Source organism: Triplophysa dalaica, chromosome 10, assembly GCF_015846415.1.
Source record: "Triplophysa dalaica isolate WHDGS20190420 chromosome 10, ASM1584641v1, whole genome shotgun sequence".
Taxonomy (NCBI): Eukaryota; Metazoa; Chordata; class Actinopteri; order Cypriniformes; family Nemacheilidae; genus Triplophysa; species Triplophysa dalaica.
Window position 1 is genome coordinate 4,457,266 of NC_079551.1, and position 18,876 is coordinate 4,476,141.

The 18,876-nt window shown below is 41.7% G+C and overlaps 2 long non-coding RNA genes across 3 annotated transcripts; both read left to right on the top strand.

Moving 5' to 3' along the window:
* The first annotated feature begins 2,266 nt into the window (after nucleotides 1–2,266).
* On the top strand, nucleotides 2,267–5,953 carry LOC130430212 (uncharacterized). Of its 2 annotated transcripts, XR_008907746.1 has the most exons (6): nucleotides 2,267–2,362; nucleotides 2,617–2,674; nucleotides 3,864–4,042; nucleotides 4,785–4,838; nucleotides 5,350–5,455; nucleotides 5,761–5,953. It is a non-coding gene; the product is annotated as an uncharacterized LOC130430212 (long non-coding RNA). The 2 variants fall into 2 exon arrangements; XR_008907745.1 differs by having other exon boundaries at nucleotides 3,864–4,838.
* A 2,550-nt stretch (nucleotides 5,954–8,503) lies between these two features.
* Nucleotides 8,504–10,605, top strand: LOC130430329 (uncharacterized). Its single transcript, XR_008907769.1, has 4 exons — nucleotides 8,504–9,206; nucleotides 9,416–9,505; nucleotides 9,971–10,036; nucleotides 10,443–10,605. It is a non-coding gene; the product is annotated as an uncharacterized LOC130430329 (long non-coding RNA).
* Nucleotides 10,606–18,876: the final 8,271 nt, after the last annotated feature.

Sequence of the window (18,876 nt, forward strand, 5' to 3'; positions counted from 1 at the left end):
GAGATCATGAAAATTACATTTCATGCAGTCTGATCTGTTGCCGTGTTTGAAAGTAAGCTGTCTGCCAAGTTGCAAGTTCGAAGGTGAATAAATAACAAAGTTATTTGCTTGTAAAAATGAGAGTCGACTCTGAATAACACAAACGAGACGTGGAACAGTTCACCTGCATATCTACGTCACTATACATAGTCCCGCCTACGTTTTGCCGAGATTGACGCGAAAACTTATTTCTCCTCCCCCAAACACTGTCGCTCGTTCGTGATGCGCGTGCCGTGTATCATGTCTAGAGTCTGTGTTCTACGGTGTGAAACTAACTCCGTCTTATTTCAACTACCAAAGGAAGAACGTCTGATGGAAAAACGGTTACAATTCCTTTTTCCAACGATACCAAAGGAGTATAACCCCAGGGTTTAACTGTGCGCGCGTCATTTCACTGAACATTGGTTTAATATTGGCGCGTTCACAGCAGGGTATGTGAAACGACTGTCCTTGAAAGAGGGGGAACACCAACTCTATTTGGACCTGTTAGCTCCACCGAATCCCAATCTGTATGTGTGACTTTTGATTTTTGCCTTAACTTCAAGAAATATTTTCGTACCTTAAATCTGTGTTAAGCTAATGCATATAATGCTAACATTAGCATGTAGCGTTATTTCTGGAGTGTTACAGTTTGTGTATCTTGCTATTAACTCTTCATTTTGACACATTTGCCGCACGTGCACCTATATAGATATATTTGGGTTTAATATATTTCATTTTTCATGACGTCAACTTTCTGAAATGCTCGATGTACCATGACAACGCACAGTTAAGACGAAATAATAATATTACTAACGTATTAACAGTATTTTAAGAAAAAAATATAATTTATTTCATTGATGAGAAAAAGCACAACATGCATGACACATGACATGCAATCACATGACACAAGGTTAGCGGGTAGGCGGGGCCTAGACAGATGCATCGCGGAACGAATCATTTGAAAGTAAGGTACGAATAACTGCCTATTATAACGACATTATAGTCTTTTTACACATTGTATGTACATACACTTGTTGTTGGACACTCCATAAACCAAAGTATGACCTAAAAAACCATATGCTAGGTACTCTTTGGTTATGAGCTGAACTAAATAAAGTTTGTTATGCCGGCCCGAGACTGTAGAAAGTTTGTTACCCACTTGTGTTTGCGTAACTTTGTGGTTTCATCTCACATGAGAACTTCCTAATGAGAACAAAAGTGTGAGAGAGATCAGAGAAAAACTCATTCACAAGAGTTTATGATTAAAAAACAATAAATGTTTTTCAGGATGATTTTCTCTTTTTTGTTCCTTATGCTGCACGGTGAGTGATGAAATTATTTGTACTAAAACCTGATTAGTATTTAAACCATATTTATTATTACACAAAAACAAATATGAGTTACTTATTTGTATTATAAGTACAATTTATTTTTTAAGTATTTTTGATAATTATTTCATTATGTTTGAGCACATTTTTACCAATAAAAATGTCTATCTAATTCAAATAACATTTCATATCTTTCAATGTAAGAAAGTGTTGAAAATTTTGATCGTCAGATATAAAATATTGTGTTTTTAACTCCACCTAATTGTAAATTACAGTCTCCATTTAACGTTGTCATTTGAGTTCAGATCAACTCAACATCTGTTTATACACATTAGATCTAAAGATTTTCTGCCGCTTTTATATGTTGTTGTTGTATAATTTGTGACACTCACCAAATAATCATAAACAAAATGTGTCACGAGTCAATAAAAGAATATCGTGCACGTCATTTTGTGTTGTGGCCTGATGGTTATAGAGTTGGACTTGTAACCCAAAGGTTGCAGGTTTGTGTCTAAAGATTTGCAGGAAACGTAGGTGGTGGAGTGAACGAACAGCGATCTTGTCCACATGTTACATCTCGTATCATCACAACACAGTGAACGCAAGATTAAACTCTGCAGCTTCAGACACGAACAACGTTTATTTTACCTTATTGTAAACACTGTATTACTAACATTCAATGTAATTGTGGTTAAATAAACATATGCTTGATAAAACGTGTTTGAACGGTGTTATTTATTTAAATATTTTTGCAGTGCTGCCAACTCTCACGCTTTCGCCGTGTGACACACGGATTTCTCTATTTTCACACGCACTCACGCCACACATCCAATTTCTCACGCAAAAAAAAATAACGATCGTGGGGCGAGACTCGTTCGTTCCTTTTCAAACTCCCCGACGGTAGATGGCACTGATGGCTTGCTGCACCCCCAAGTTAGCGACAGGGGAAGAGAAACCCTGAAAGACAATGAGAGAAACTACCACCTCAAGTCTAATGATGAATCTGAGACTAGGTATGTAACAATGAAATGTCGTCCAATTGAGTACTGACTCTCTTAAACTTTAAATCTTGAAATAAATTATTTGTGTGTGTGTGTGTGTGTGTGTGTGTGTCTTTGAACACGATTTATTGTTGTGAATGTAAGCTCAGCTGTCATAACAAGCAGCAGGAGAGCATCTTTTTTACTTTGTGGTTTAATGCATGCTCAAGACATGAGGTTATAGCATTGTTTATTTATTCCTATCACATTTATCTTTTTATCAACAGTCCAACGAAAATGACTCCGTGTGGATGAAGACTTTTTCTCATCTGTTTGACCAAACAGGTATGTATTCCAAAGAATTTAACATAAATACAAGAAATTTGAGCAATAGAAGTAGGCATGTTTTTGTAACTGAGAGTAGAGTTATTAAACCCATTAAATTCATCTGTTTTATTGCTTAAAAAGTTGTACTGTTTCAGCACTTTATTTGTTGCCCTTTATTTGTATCTGATGTTTGTGGCTTTGAATGAAGAATAATGTCCCTCCCTAAGTAATCTTGTGTCGTTTTTGGCTGAACATTAATCATGAAGCGCTCTTAAAGGGGTCATATGGCGGAAATACGTGTTTTTCTCTGTCTTTGGGGTGTTGTAGTTGCCCATGCATGTATTAGACACATAAAATTCAAAAATATTAAGTGTCGGAACAAAAGATAAATGCAATCTAAAAGCGAATGTGAACCCAGACCTTCCTGAAACGCCTCTTGTAACCACATCCCAAGCATGTACATCACGTTGATTTGACTAAGACCGCCCAAATGTATACTCAAGTAAGGTGGGTGGTCTTTTATATCTCATTGTACCGTCGCCTGCGCAGCCTGATGTTCTGAATATGGTAAGAGTCGTTACATTTCAGTGCAGTATTAGACCAATCACTTTGCACTAGTGACCTAGCCAATCATAGCACACCTCACTGTTCAGACCGATGAGTTTTGTAAAATATCAGCGCGTTTCAGAGAGGTGGAGCAAAGAGGAGATACAAACATGATCGGTGTGTGGAAAATACACAGTTTTTAACCTTAAATCGTGTATACACATTGAATTACATCTAAAGCAAACAATAATATTCCTTTTAGCCGAGTCAAATGACCCCTTTAACAATACAATTATTCACAACATAGGCTAGGTTTCAGTTAAGAATGAGTTAAATACCATTCTAATCAAGATATCAATCAACCTATCTAGGTCAAATCTTAAAGAATGGTCTATAAATAAGGTTTTATTGTGGTACATAGGCAGTCATTTAGGCACAACAATATTTTTCAGGTCGACTGTTCAGCTCAAGTCTAGAAGGCCCTAGAAGTCATTATGAAGAACATAAATTAGAATAAGTTCAGGTATTACACATCTTTAGCAGACCACTCAAAAATCCACTAGAATGCAGGAAATCACATCTACTTAATCCAAAATTTCCTGGGGGCGGACCTTCAGCTATGTCTGATTCACAGAATGTAACCAATGTTATCCATCTCTAGTAGGCTGCCCCTATCAACGGATTTGGGCCTCCGCACAACCTACCAGAATGCAGGGTACAACATCAAATGAATTCCAATTCTCTGAGATCTGAGGCACCAACTTGTGTGGCTGCATGCGCGGCATAATTTTGATCACTCCTGACAAAATCTCACTCCAAGGTTTTTTGAAAAGTTGGCAGGTATGATTTTTGGGTAAACTAGTCTTTCATAAGGTAAATAAAATAAAATATAAATGACAAAAATGTAAACATTGTTTTACTGAAGTATGTGTGAAATGCATTAGACAAACAGAGTTTCTTTGTGAAGTTACACTGAAGTGAATTAATGTATTTGTTGTGTTTGTCTGTACATTTGTGTGTAAATGTTGGTCAGTTTCGTCTTCTGAGCTGTTTGGTGTGTTTAGATCTGAGCTAAATGAAAGTGGTTTATTCTGCTCGCTGGTGCACGAGATAAAGTCTGAGGGTGTCTTTTAGGAAGTGTTCTGCACTTGCATTCTTTGTTTGTGTGAGTGGGAATGTGGTTTCATCGCATGTCCAGATATCAACTTCATACCGAGACCAAACATGTGTGAAAGATGCCATTGAATGTTCAGCAGGATGATTTTCACTCTTCCATTTGCTTTGATCTTGTTTGTGTTGTGTTGTAAGTGAAAATAGAAACTCTTTTAATAATTATTGTAATATTATGTCGGACTGAATTTATTTTAGTTATTTATATGTTGTTTCAGGTGTGTTTGGTGTTGATTCAGATGAAGTGATGTCAGCGTCAGTGATGTAGGGAGATTCTGTCACTCTACACACTGATGTTACACACATTCAGATACATGATCGCATACTGTGGATGTTTTGAATTTCACTACAATCTTATAGCTGAAATCCATGTACAGAATGTTAATCACAGACTCTGTTGTTTATACACTAGTGACCATCAGTGACAGAAGATCTTCATACAAGAGATTCAAATTTACTGTCTATGGTGAGTTTACTATCATTCTCATACAGACAGTATAACAGGATTTCAACAGTACTCCTTGCAGTTTTAAGACTATATTCCATGTAGCTTTTTTATGTAACATACTGATGGGAAAAGTTTTTTTACTGTATACTAAACTGCACTGTAAAGAAAATGTGAAAAAAACAGGAAATATACTGTATAAGATACATATCCGGTATTTTCTGTGAAATTATAGGATACACGGATACATTTAAATAGTTTTACACATTTTTCTTGTAAATGTTATTTTATAGTTGTTGACCGCATTTCAAAAGTAAAAAGTAAACAAATAAATCTTGTTTAAAAAAACTGAGAAAAGCTGGGGTGCCAGAAGTTAACTTTAAAATAAGTTTCCCCAGTCAAAATAGATTTTTCATTTTACGTGAAAATCTGTAAAAAAGTAACAGAAAGATTCTGTAAAATTACAAGGTTTTTACAGTGTGATGTAATCTCTTATGTACTGAAAGGTAATTGCCATTTGTATCTGTTTTAGTCATTCAGGAAGTAACTTCAGATCATGATGTGTTACCACTGCCAGTTATGATCTTTTTAATGTGACCTGTGATGTGCTGTCTGTGTTTCTGCTTTCTGTGCTGAGAGTAAGTGTGTCCTTAATCCATCACATACACACATTAAACTACAGTAAAAACACACACATGTGCTTTAAGAGAAGAACTTGTCAGAATACACAGAGGTCATCTACAGCCTTCTCATTAGAGAGCTGTCGCATTTCACCGAATAAACATCACGCACATTCATCTCACATTCATGATAAATATAGACCTTCTGCTCATCATCTACTTATTTTGAGACAGAGAGAGTTTTCCAGTCTAACAGAAGTTTAAACATGCTTATGTTTGTAATATAATTATAATACATTTATTTATCTTTCTGTGTTTGATAGAAATCATATCAGCATATGGACAGAAGAATGAGATAGGTGACGTACAACATAAAACATGACACAATGAACACAAGATTAAACTCCAGAGAGCTGCAGACACAGCGTTTATTTTGCATATTTGTAAACAGCACCGAATATACAGTATATGCGGTTAAATAACCCAATGCTTAATAAAGCGTGTTTAAAGATCTGATCAGATGTGTAATTTTTCAAATATAATTGGGTGAGACAGTATTTTATAGGGTAAAAAACAAATAGTACATTATTTTATTTTATATTTTAAACACATTTACAAATAACACATTAACTGAAGCTTCAATGAGTTTGTGCTGTAAATTGCTTTAGATGCCACAAGCCGACTTGTGTTACAATGATCTGAATTCAACTGTGTAAATGTTGGTCAATTTGCTGCCTTCTGTAGAGTCACAAATTATGTTTTTCTTAATTTGATTCAGATCCAACATAAATTATCATTGTTTATTCTGCTTGTTGGTGCAGAAGATGAGATTGTGTGAGTCTGTGATGAGAAAGTGTGTTTTGTACAGGTGTTTGTGTGTGTTTGTGTTTGTTTGGAAAATGTGGTTTCATCTCATGTCTACAAATGAACTTCATATTGAGAACAAAACTATGTGAAAGATCATATTGAAGATCAGATGATTTTACGTGACAGAAATAAGAGCTTCTGGTAATGTTCAGCATGTTTTGTGGTAAGTGAAGAAACAAATTATATTAGGAAAAGTAAAAATTCATTTTTAAACAGACGATATATTAATAGGATTTATTACATATTTAATGCAGGTGTCGATTTACCAAGTAAAAAGATTTAATGAAATGAGATTTGAAGATTGATTGTTTTTTCATCAACTGTCACTTTATAATTCAAGTCTCCATTTAAATTATTTGGTTTAAATCTCGGTTTATTTATTAATAATTCAAAATCCACATTACTGATGTTGATCAGCTGTGCTCAGGTGATATTTTTAACATTCGACTATAATTCATATTTCCAAATGTCACATGATCTGTTCACAGTGGATGGGTGAGGTCATTTACACTAAAGATTGTTTTCTTCATGTTACATACAGACTTCTCTAAGGTATTTATTTTAATGCTAATAGCAGCTGCAGTGATGCTGCTGCTGCTCGTGCCTGCGGGTGTGATTCGCTGTTACTGCAGAAAATCTAGACAAACAAAACAAGAAGGCAAGTATTCTAAAAATTTCAGACTGTGACACGCAAATAATGTTTTTTTGTGAAAAATACTATTAAAAAAGAAAACCAGTTGAAACTCGGGTAAACCAAATACTAGTTGCCAAATAAAATCATACTTATTTGGCAATGTGACATATGCAATATATTAAACACATGGCAAAATCTAAACTGAAATTACATGTGATGTTTAATACACACATGTGTTTGTCTGTCAGAATGGACAGAGGTCATCTACAGTCTTCACATGAGAGATCTGTCACAGCAGGTCACTGAAAAATCTCAACTCAACTCTTCACATGTTAATGCTTGAGCTACTTGAAGAGATTATTGTTTGTCTGGTCAGTTTGTTTAATATTAGTGTTCCTTTTTGACCTAAGCAGAATTCAAATATTTGACTTTGATCTTTGACATACACAATAAAAGACATCAGCACAGATGATAACAATACAGCAGTTATGTGCTTATTATTATTAGTTTAAATAATGATGGTAGTATAATGACTATATGTGACCCTGCATCAGAAAACCAGTCTTAAGTAGCATGGAAACATTTTAGGTAAAAGACAAAAATAGATTGATTGGGTCAAAATGATCGATTTTTCTTTTATGCCAAAAATCATTAGGATATTAAGTAAAGATCATGTTCAATGAAGATATGTTGTAAAATTTCAAAAAGTTGTGAGTGGATGGCCTGCTACAGCATCTCTGATTAACAACTTCAAAGGCAATTTTCTCCATATATATTTTTTTTGCGTTCTCAGATTCCTGAGTTTTTAATGGTTTAATCTCAACCAGATATTGTCCTATTCCAACAACTCATAGATAAATAGAAAGTTTATTTATTCAACTTTCAAATTATATAAAAACTTCGAAAAATTGACCCATAAGACTGGTTTTGTTGTCTAGGGTCACATATAGTGCTTGAAGAATAAATGTTAATACCTTTTGGTTTATTTTGTTATTCAATTAGAATTAAGTTAAGAGTCCTTTTTGTATGACTGTAATTGTTGTAACGTAAATTTGAATTGACTAAAAATGCCTTTTGAATAAAATTTGAGAACATTTTATTTGAGTTTTGTTCACAGACACCACAGGTTTTTTTTCTCAATCATGTCAGAGCTCTGTGTTGTCATTGAGGTCAGTGAATTGTGGTTTATTTTGCTCGTTGGATGCACAAGAGTGTGTTTGTGTGTCTGTTAGAGGGCGTCTGTGAGACATTTTTCACTTAAATGTGTTTATGTTGGTGTTAGATTATATGAAATTAATATATCTCTCTGTGCCCACATGGAAAGAACCTATATGAGGATATATTCACATATATGAAACCTATATGCGTATATATGCCACATATAGGCAAAATTAAGGTGCATATATGTGCCATATAGGTCTCCTGTATTGCTTCTTTATATCCACCTATAAGCCCTATATGTACATGTCTCCTATATAGCTCATGGCATGATCTGGTGATTTTGTAGCACATATCTCACTTTGGCAACTGTCATACATGATGCCTAGCTCATATTTTCTAAAATCAAGGCAATAACTAACAAACTAAAAAAAATGCAAAAACGTATGTATGTGCTAACATGTGAAATTGGTATCACATGTAATTGGCATGTTATGGAATTTAACTATGGCAAATAAGTGAGGGGAGATGGAAAGCTATGATGTCTACACGTTTTCCTGAAACATTTAAGGTCAATTCTTTCTTGTATAAAGATAGTGGAAAGGAAGGAAATGTACAACAAAATGGTTTGCCGTTTTTTATTCTGTCAATTAAGCCTTTTTTTCTAATTTCAAGTCACTTCCTGATTCACATTACAGCTCATACACATCCACACATTCACCGTTACATCCAACAAATGCAATGCAAAATGCAACGTTTTCTAGTTTGTGACGTCATCCGCATGCGGCGTAGTTGATGACGTCATCCGTATGCGGCGAAAGAGACCGGCTGGGAGAAAAAATGGCGATATCAACATTGGACATCCGCTATGTCTTACTTGAATGGAATGAGGGACTAATGTTAGATTTGGTAACGTTAAACATGATTAGACAAACGTTTGCAGTAACATTTCAATTTTATTGCAACAGAATTTGAAAAAACTCTCCAAATTAAACTGTGTGCAATCGAGATGGAGAAGGAGGACACACAAGGGCAAACAAAACGTCCTCACATCCCCAAATCAAAGTACAGTGAGCAGCAGGGGCAGACTGGGAATGCTTCAAAGAAAAGGTAACTGACTGCACCAATTGGTGCTTTACTTAAAGTTATCTCCCCCTCTCTCTCTTGTTTCTTAATGTGTAGGCATGTGTTTAGGTTTGTTATTATGTCATCTATGATGATTTCATGTGCTTTGTTGACAAGATGTATGTGCAAGGTGGTGTAACTTAAGTTAATAAGAGTTGGGCTAAAAGTCAGTCTGTCTCTCTCTGTCTCTCAAGATTGACAATAAAAAGGGAGGGGCTTCCAAATATAAGCACCAGGAGGGTGAGAAGCAGGAGAAGGGTCATGACAGACTTTCAAAGAACAAGGTACACTACCAGTCCGCATCCTGTGTGTGTGGTGTTACTCTTCATTCATGATGACTACGATTTTTATGGGGGATAAGGGAATCTTATTTGTATAGAGCTTTTCACAAGACACACAAGTCACACCCAAAGCGCTTCACACATGAAAGGGAGGGGGGTTCATTCACTCCATGCTGATGGTGGTAAGCTACAATTGTAGCCATAGTTTCCCATGGGTTAGACTGACAGAAGTGAGGCTGCTCACATCTGCGCCAACGGTCCCTCTGACAACCACGAACCATTCACACATAAGGATTGGGTGAAGTGTATTGCCCAAGTGCCTTGTCACACAATGACAGTCTGCACCTGCAGGAGCTGGGATTCAAACCCCCGACCTTCGATCATAGGACGATCCGCTCTCCCATCTGTGCCACTGTCGCCATTAAATTGCTTTTTCTTTTTCCTCTGTTTCTTGCTCTCCCTCCGAAGGTTTACGTGAAGAAGAGATGTTCTTCTACATACAATCACGAGGAGGAGGAGGAGGCAACGAACAAGGTACACTACCAGTCTGCCAACAACTGCAGAAGTTGTACTTTACATGTGTTTTAAGCAAACCAAAAAACGCGGGAGTGGCAAAAATTTTCTTATCCAAGAATTTTATCTGCTTTGCATGCACATGATTGACCGTGTGACATGCAGTCCCCATGACGGACATGTGCATATGAAAGAACGATGCCGCTAAAAAAAGTGGGGATGATGTTTCCAATTTGAATTTCTTTCAGATTTAGCAGAATCCAATCAGAATCTTCCAATTGACGTGTTTACATGACGCATTATTATGATCAGCCCTTTATCCAAAATTTGTGTCCAATTGTAGCTGTACTATAAGCAGTTTGGGTTCCTGATGAAGCACTATATTATTAATATTATTATACTGTCTTATTTTTTTTGTCTTCTCTAGATGCTACATTGAAGAAGTGGCCATCAGCCACCCGAGGGCAGATAGGCACGTCTATCAATTCGAAGCTCACGGAGCTGAGAAGATCATCAAGATAATTTTTTGTCTTATTTTTGTTCTTGTACTATTTGATTATTTGTAAGTAAATAAAAAATGTAAATTTCTACATTGTGGGCTTTTATTTATGTTGTCTAGCATCTATGGATTTTAACAATTTTAATAATATAAAGGTAAACATATAGGTGGACATATACGTGCATATATGCAAACATATATATGAATGCGTATATGTATACATATAAGTGCATGTATGTACGCATATATGTGCATATATGTACGCGTATATGTGCATATATGTACGCGTATATATGCATATATGTACACATATATGTGCATGTATGCACGCATATATGTGCGCATATACGTACGCATATATGTGCGTGTATATGTACGCATATATGTGCATATATGAACGCGTATATGTATACATATATGTGCATATATGTACGCGTATATGTGCATATATGTACGCGTATATGTACACATATAAGTGCATGTATGTACGCATATATGTGCGCATATACGTACGCAAATATGTGCGCGTATATATGTGCCCATATATGTGCGCATATACGTACGCATATATGTGCGCGTATATGTCTATATATGTACGCGTATATGTACGCATATATGTGCATATATGTGTGCATATAATATAGGAAAACTGCCAATTTTATATAAATGTCACATATATTAAAAACCTATATCAAAACCTATATTTAAACATATAGGTTTTTTCCGTGTGGGTGTGTTTGATAGAAATCATATGAGTATATGGACAGAACCATGAGCTCTGTGATGTATCATCACACTACACAGTGAACTCAAGATTAAGCTCCAGAGAGCTGCAGACACAATGTTTATTACATTTAAAAAAAAAGTAATATGGAAAATAATTGTGATTAAATAAACTGATGCTCAATAAAATATGCTGAACATGGCAACATCAGAACTGTAATTTGTTATTTATTGAAATATATATTTGGGTAAACTAGTGTTTCATAAGCTAAATAATATAAAATACACATGAAAAACATTGATATTTTTTAACTGAAACATGTGTGAAAGACATTTGACAACACTGTGAATGAATGTATTTGTTCTGTTTGTCTGTGTGTGTGTGTGTGTAAATGTTAATCAGTTTCAACTTCTGAGTTGTTAGTTTGTTTAGATCTGAGCTAAATGTATGTGGTTTATTCTGCTCGCTTGTGCACAAGAAAATTTGATGATGTCTTTTAGGAAGTGTCATGCACTTGCGTTTGTGTGTGTTTGGGGGGAGAATGTGGTTTTATCGCATGTCCAGAAATAAACCAAGAACAAACGTGGGTGAAAGATCTAAGTGAATGTTTAGCATGAGGATTTTCTCTCCCGTTTGCTTTGATCTTGTTTGTGTCTCGGGGAGGGCAATATAGAAACTCTTTAAATAATGATTATAATTTTATGTCGGACTGAATTTATTAAAGTAAATTAAATCAAGTCAGTGTTAGTATAGGAGGGAGCATTGTCACTATACACAATCATCTTACACATACAGTGACGTGATCTGATAATATGGTTGTTTGGATATACAAAGTGTAAATGTCATCACAGTGACCCACATGTTTGTCTGTCAGAATACACATAGATCATCTACAGTCTTCACATGAGAGACCTGTCACATCTCAGGGCTTGTGATTATGACATGAAAAATAGCAGAAGAATAATAAAACTTAAACATAAAATAAAATACATAATAAAAATACATATAAGTACATATAAGGAACAGCTGTAGGACCAATTTGCCACCTATTAGGTTTCACGAGTTCACCTACACAGATAATAGAGTAGTTTGAGGGTATGCGTATTTGGCGTGCTGTCGGGGAGAGGGCTCCGAGCTCGTTCATTCTTCCGAGCTCAGAGCACTCCCCCCTGTCCGGGGTGAGGGCTCCGAATCCGGCATTAGCCTGAACCCGGAACACTCCCCCCCCCCCCTTTGTGTCCTGCTGGAGACGAGGGGCTCCAGGTGAGGAGCCGGGGTGGTGGTGGGATGCTTGAGACTGAAGAGAGAGTGAAGGTAAGACGTCTTGACTATTTATAGAGACACTCTCTCTCTCTCTCTTTGAAGTGATAGGTTGATTGTTGAGATTGCTGACAGCCGACCAGCCGAGTTAATTATCTGCTCCTGCTCCTCCCGAACTTAGTTTAGTAAAACACCATTTCACGAGTTCACCTACACAGATAATAGAGTAGTTTGAGGGTATGCGTATTTGGCGTGCTGTCGGGGAGAGGGCTCCGAGCTCGTTCATTCTTCCGAGCTCAGAGCACTCCCCCCTGTCCGGGGTGAGGGCTCCGAATCCGGCATTAGCCTGAACCCGGAACACTCCCCCCCCCCCTTTGTGTCCTGCTGGAGACGAGTGGCTCCAGGTGAGGAGCCGGGGTGGTGGTGGGATGCTTGAGACTGAAGAGAGAGTGAAGGTAAGACGTCTTGACTATTTATAGAGACACTCTCTCTCTCTCTCTTTGAAGTGATAGGTTGATTGTTGAGATTGCTGACAGCCGACCAGCCGAGTTAATTATCTGCTCCTGCTCCTCCCGAACTTAGTTTAGTAAAACACCATTTCACGAGTTCACCTACACAGATAATAGAGTAGTTTGAGGGTATGCGTATTTGGCGTGCTGTCGGGGAGAGGGCTCCGAGCTCGTTCATTCTTCCGAGCTCAGAGCACTCCCCCCTGTCCGGGGTGAGGGCTCCGAATCCGGCATTAGCCTGAACCCGGAACACTCCCCCCCAAGAGATGCAACCGATGCAAGACAGCAGCCGCATATGCACACCCCCCAAAAACGAGGCTGGTATTGGCTGCTGGTGACCAGGCCTTGCTTGGTATGAAAGCCGATATTGTGGAGTCTTGAAGAGACTTCAGGTGTTACTGAAGCGGGGAATTTGAGGTTTCCTGGAGAAAGATGCCGGCTGATCGGAGGGATGAAAGAAGCAAGGGATGTAGATTGAGGCATGGGCCCTTGGGGGGCGGTCTCTGCTGCGATGTAAGAGAGTGATGTCTGATGCTACGGGACATTGATGGAGGCGCGGGCCCTGTGGGCTCTAAGTGAAATATGTCTGCTGCTGCAGAAATAGATGTGTGCACGGGGCCTTGTGAGGTCGCTGCTGTGATGCTGGCCTCTCAGGGAGTGATGTCTGCTGCTGTAGGACGTAGCTGAAAGCACGGGCCCTTGTGGGTGGTCGCTGCTGCGATGCTGTCCTCTAGGGGAGTGGTGTCTGCTGCTGTGGAACGTAGATGGAGGCACGGGCCCTGGTGGGGCGATTGCTGCCGCGATGCGGGCCTCTGAGTGGATGATGTCTAATGCTGTAGACCATGGATGGAGGCACGGGCCCTTGTGGGCGACCGCTGCTGCGAAGCTGGCCTCTAAAGGAGTTGTGCCTGCTGTAGGACGTAGATGGAGGCACTGGCCCTTGTGGGCGGTCGCTGCTGCGATGCTGGCCTCTGTGTGTAGGATGCCTGCTGCTGCAGCACGTAGATGGAGGCACAGGCCCTGGTGGGGCGATTGCTGCCGCGATTCTGGCCTCGAAGTGTAGGATGCCTGCTTCTGCAGAAACATGGATGGAGGCACGGGCCCTTGAGGGGCGGTCGCTGCTGTGATGCTGGCCTATGTGTGTGTAGGATGTCCGCTTGCTGCAAGACATTGATGAAGGCACGGGCCCTTATGGGGCGGTCGCTAGCTGCGATGCTGGCCTCTATGTGAATGATGTATGCTGCTGCCGAAAAAAGGATGGAGGCGCGGGCCCTTGAGGGGCGGTCGCTGCTGTGATTATGGCCTATGTGTGTGTAGGATGTCCGCTTGCTGCAAGACATTGATGAAGGCACGGGCCCTTATGGGGCGGTCGCTAGCTGCGATGCTGGCCTCTATGTGAATGATGTATGCCGCTGCAGAAACATGGATGGAGGCGCGGGCCCTTGAGGGGCGGTCGCATGCTGCGATGCTGTCCTCTATGTAATTGGTGATTGCTGCTGAAGGAAGTAGATGGAGGCGCGGGCCGTTGAGGGGCGGTCGCTTCTGCGATTATGGCCTCTTTGTGTAGGATGCCTGCTTCTGCAGAAACATGGATGGAGGCACGGGCCCTTGAGGGGCGGTCGCTGCTGTGAAGCTGGCCTATGTGTGTGTAGGATGTCCGCTTGCTGCAAGACATTGATGAAGGCACGGGCCCTTATGGGGCGGTCGCTAGCTGCGATGCTGGCCTCTATGTGAATGAAGTGTGCTGCTGCAGAAACAAGGATGGAGGCGCGGGCCCTTGAGGGGCGGTCGCTGCTGTGATGCTGGCCTATGTGTGTGTAGGATGTCCGCTTGCTGCAAGACATTGATGAAGGCACGGGCCCTTATGGGGCGGTCGCTAGCTGCGATGCTGGCCTCTATGTGAATGATGTATGCTGCTGCAGAAACATGGATGGAGGCGCGGGCCCTTGAGGGGCGGTCGCTGCTGCGATGCCTGCGGAAAATAGATGAAGGCACGGGCCCTTATGGGGCGGTCGCTTGCTGCGATGCTGGCCTTTAAGGAAGTGAAGTCTGCTGCAGAACGTGGATGGAGATACGGGCCGGTGTGGGGTGGATGCTGCCGCTATGCTGTGGTAGGTTGATGCTAGATGATCTGGGAGATTAGTGTCCGATGGGCTTCTTTGATGAGCGAGCGGTCCGTCCGAATGGAGCTTTTGAAAGCTCGGTCCAGCGACCGAGAGCTTGGATTTGCGGCTGGGAGAGACCTTTCTGGGCGGCTGTGGTAGCTGCGCCGATGCGAAAGGAATGACTCGAGAAATGTTCTTCGGGTATGCTGGATTGGCGCAATACTGATTTAAGATGCTTTTGGAACCAGAAACGTGAGGCTGGACGACCGGAGTCATCTATGAAGAGAGGTTCCGATGGTAATTTTGCCTGTGATCTCCTGAACTGTAGGTAGGCCAGGAGGGTTTGGTACGGCTGGATGGGGGATTGAAGATTGAATATGAAGATGAAATGGCCTTTTTTGAATTGATCCGTCTTACTTTGCTTGATGTGGAAGGAGATTGTTTCTGCGTCGAGCACTGCCAAGTCGGAGATGGTGGGGTGGACCGAAGGGTTGAAGCTAGATGTAGTTGTCATTTCGGAGCATCTGAGAAATCCGAAAAAGCCAGAGTGAACATGGCGTCGAGTGTGCGGGTGGTGTGCGTGGAGTGGTAACCTCTGCGGAGGGTAGAAATGCATTTGGTTAATATATCCAAAGTTATGGGTTGTCTTTTGTCCGGGGAGGCGGGTTGAGCTCTTTGAATTCCTTTGATGAGCATGGAGGTTTGAGGACTGGATATAGCTGTGCAGGTTGAGTTAAAAATAAGTTTGTGGAAGAATTGAATTCCGCTTAGGTACCCTTTAATTGAGCTGGCTTGCAGGTTTTTGTTGATATTTAGGAAGGATATGAAAGAGGTGATGGTTAGCAGAGAGAACTCGGGAAAAGGCATGTTGTATGTTTGGTGGAATGACTTGAAACTCTTCCACGCGGTAAGGTAAGACTGAAGGGTCCTGAGTGAGACGGCTTGGATGATAGAATTGAATGAAGAATCTAGAAGAGATCTTAGCGGGTGATTTATGGGAATATCAGTTCCGAATAGGGAGGTACTGGTGTTGGGAGGGGGTCCGCCTCTGGTGCTAGCCGCCTGAATTTCTGGAAGGCAAAACGGGAAAGAGCGTCGGCTATTTGGTTTGCAGAACCGGGAACATGCTTAGCCGTAACGATAAACTGATCGCTAGCCGATATCCATGTGAGACGTCTAAGGAAAGGCATTAGTGCGGAAGAATGTGAACGGCCTTTATTGATGCAGTGCACTGTCACTTCGTTGTCGCAATGAACGGTAATGCTTAAGGCTGACCATTCCTTCCCCCATAAATATGCGGCAGCTACGAGAGGGTACAGCTCGAATAAAGCTGCGGACGATAGTGACTGAGGTAATTCTAGGAGCTGCGGGGGCCAGGTGGAGGCGAACCAGCGTCCTTGGTAATATCCTCCGAAACCAACGGAGGGTGCGGCGTCGGTGAACAATTGAATGTCGACGGGGAGATCGCGCATGTCCTTGTAAAAGAAGGACAAGCCGTTCCATTGATTAAGGAATTTAATCCATAAACCGAGCTCGTCGAGGCATGCGCTGGTTAAGGTTATTGAGTCCTCTAGGGCGTGAGCTGAGGAAGCGAGGGATAGGAGGTGCGAAACGAACGATCTTCCTTGGGGAATGATACGCATCGCGAAATTGAGGTGACCGAGAACGGATAATAATTCGCGTTTGGAACAATGGGGTTTGTTTAGGAGAGTGGAAGCGATCAGAATTGATCTGTCGATTTTCTCTTTGGGCAAGGAAGCCTGAAAGTTCAGCGAGTCCAGATTGATGCCCAGGAATTCGATTGATGTGCTCGGACCCGAAGTTTTTTCTTGGGCTAGTGGGATGCCGAGCTTGGCGAAGACTTTTTGGACTATCGAGAGATGCGCGGCTGGGATTGAGTCTGGACGTGAGATAACTAGAAAATCGTCGAGAAGGTGAATGAGGTATGGAATGGCGTAGTTGTTAGTGAGAATCCAACAGATTGCCTCTGACAGCATGTCGAAAATCTTTGGACTGCTTCTGCAACCAAAAGTGAGGCGAACGGAAAAATAGTATTGATTTCGCCAGCGAATGCCGAACAGATGCCAAAGGTCTGGGTTAATGGGCATTACTTTGAAAGCGGAGGTGATGTCGACTTTAGCGAGCCAGGCGCCGCGTCCGGCGGTTTTGATGAGTTTAATCGCTTGGTCGATGTCGTGGTATAGAAGGGAAAACTCTTCTAGCGGAATGAGGCTGTTAATGCTTGGGTACGGGGAATTATGGGGGGACGACAGGTCGAATATGAGTCGTTTTTTACCTGAGAATTTTCTTGTAGCTACACCGATGGGGCTGATGCGGAAGGTTTTAAACGGGGGAGCGGTGAAGGGGCCGATCATGAAATTTGAGTCGATTTCATTTTTGATTAGAAGATCGACCGTTTCGGGTTCGGCAAGCGCGGACTGCAGGTTGGGGCAGACTAGGCTTACGGACGGTAGACTCTCGATACCGGGGTTGAATCCGTTTGAGAGACCGGACAGGACGTAATCAGTAAAGCTTGTGTCGGGGTGAAGAGATAGTTCAATGGCCAAAATGGAAACATTCACTGGAGTCGATAAATACTGTTTACGGTTTTTATTAGAAGCTTTGTAAACTTGGCACACGATGTATGCGTGCGCGCCTCCGCAGAAGCTGCAAACGTGCAGGTAGCGGCACCGCTGGCGTGAGCAGGCGCCAATGTTAAATTTTCTGCATGGTTCGCCTCCTGAAGCATGTCGGCGATCGTAATCGGGCAGAGGTGGATTGGCATGGTGTGATGGGAAGCGTGGGACGTAGCCTGTGGATTTGGTGCGAGGTGAGTCCGGGCATGGGGAAGATGAGTGAACCAACGGGCAAGAAGTGGTGTTGTGGGCGACGGAACTGCAGACCGCACATGAAACATTTTTGCAACCTTGAAAAACTCGGTTGTGTAGCTCAGTGTCCAGTGCCCCCCAGTAAGGACACTGGTTCCACTGAGCTACGCGGATGGCACATTTGGCAGAAAATAAACGATGGTAAGTATAAAAAAGGGTTCCCCCGTAAGAAAGCGCGAGCTCCGCGACTATGGCGAGGTAGTCGGTGAGCTCGCGCCTCCTATGAGGGAATGCCGTGCTGATTTTCTCTAGATAGCGAGAAAAGGCTACAGTGAATTCTGGGAATGTTAAAGTGCGTGAACTGGTGTGTGTTGTGTTTTTTAGAGTGAGAGAGAGGTCGCCGTAGGTGATTTGGCGATCTGTTGACGGAGGTGAGAGTGGAGATAAGAGAGTGTAGAGGTCTACGTCCGCACCTGCCAGAATCTGAGCTTTTATGTTTGCCGTCACTGGGGGCGGTTCCAGGGCTGGGGCGTTGGGCGGGACTGGCATCGGTGCTGCTGATGCCAGTGTGAAGGAGGGGCGAGTCTGAGGAAGTGCCATTAGAGTGGGGATGGCGTCCGCTGGGACCATTTGCGAGGCCGGTCTTGCGCTGTTTACATTGCCTGTGCCTGAGACCTGAGGGAAGGCGGAGAAGTCGTAAACCTGCGCCTGTGACGTCAGTGGAGGGAGCCTCGCACTGGAAAACGAAGGCGGGGCCGCAGGCCATTGGCTGGAAAAAGGATTGGAGGAGAGAGCGAGGATGTGTGGGTGAGCTGGGGCCGCTTGCGGAGCCATGCTCGCGCTGCCAGGGCGGCTCGTCGTGTGGCGGGCTTGAATTTTGCCTGCGGATGCTGCGTGCTGGAGCTCAGCTGAGCGGAGAAGAGACTGCGGGTGGTC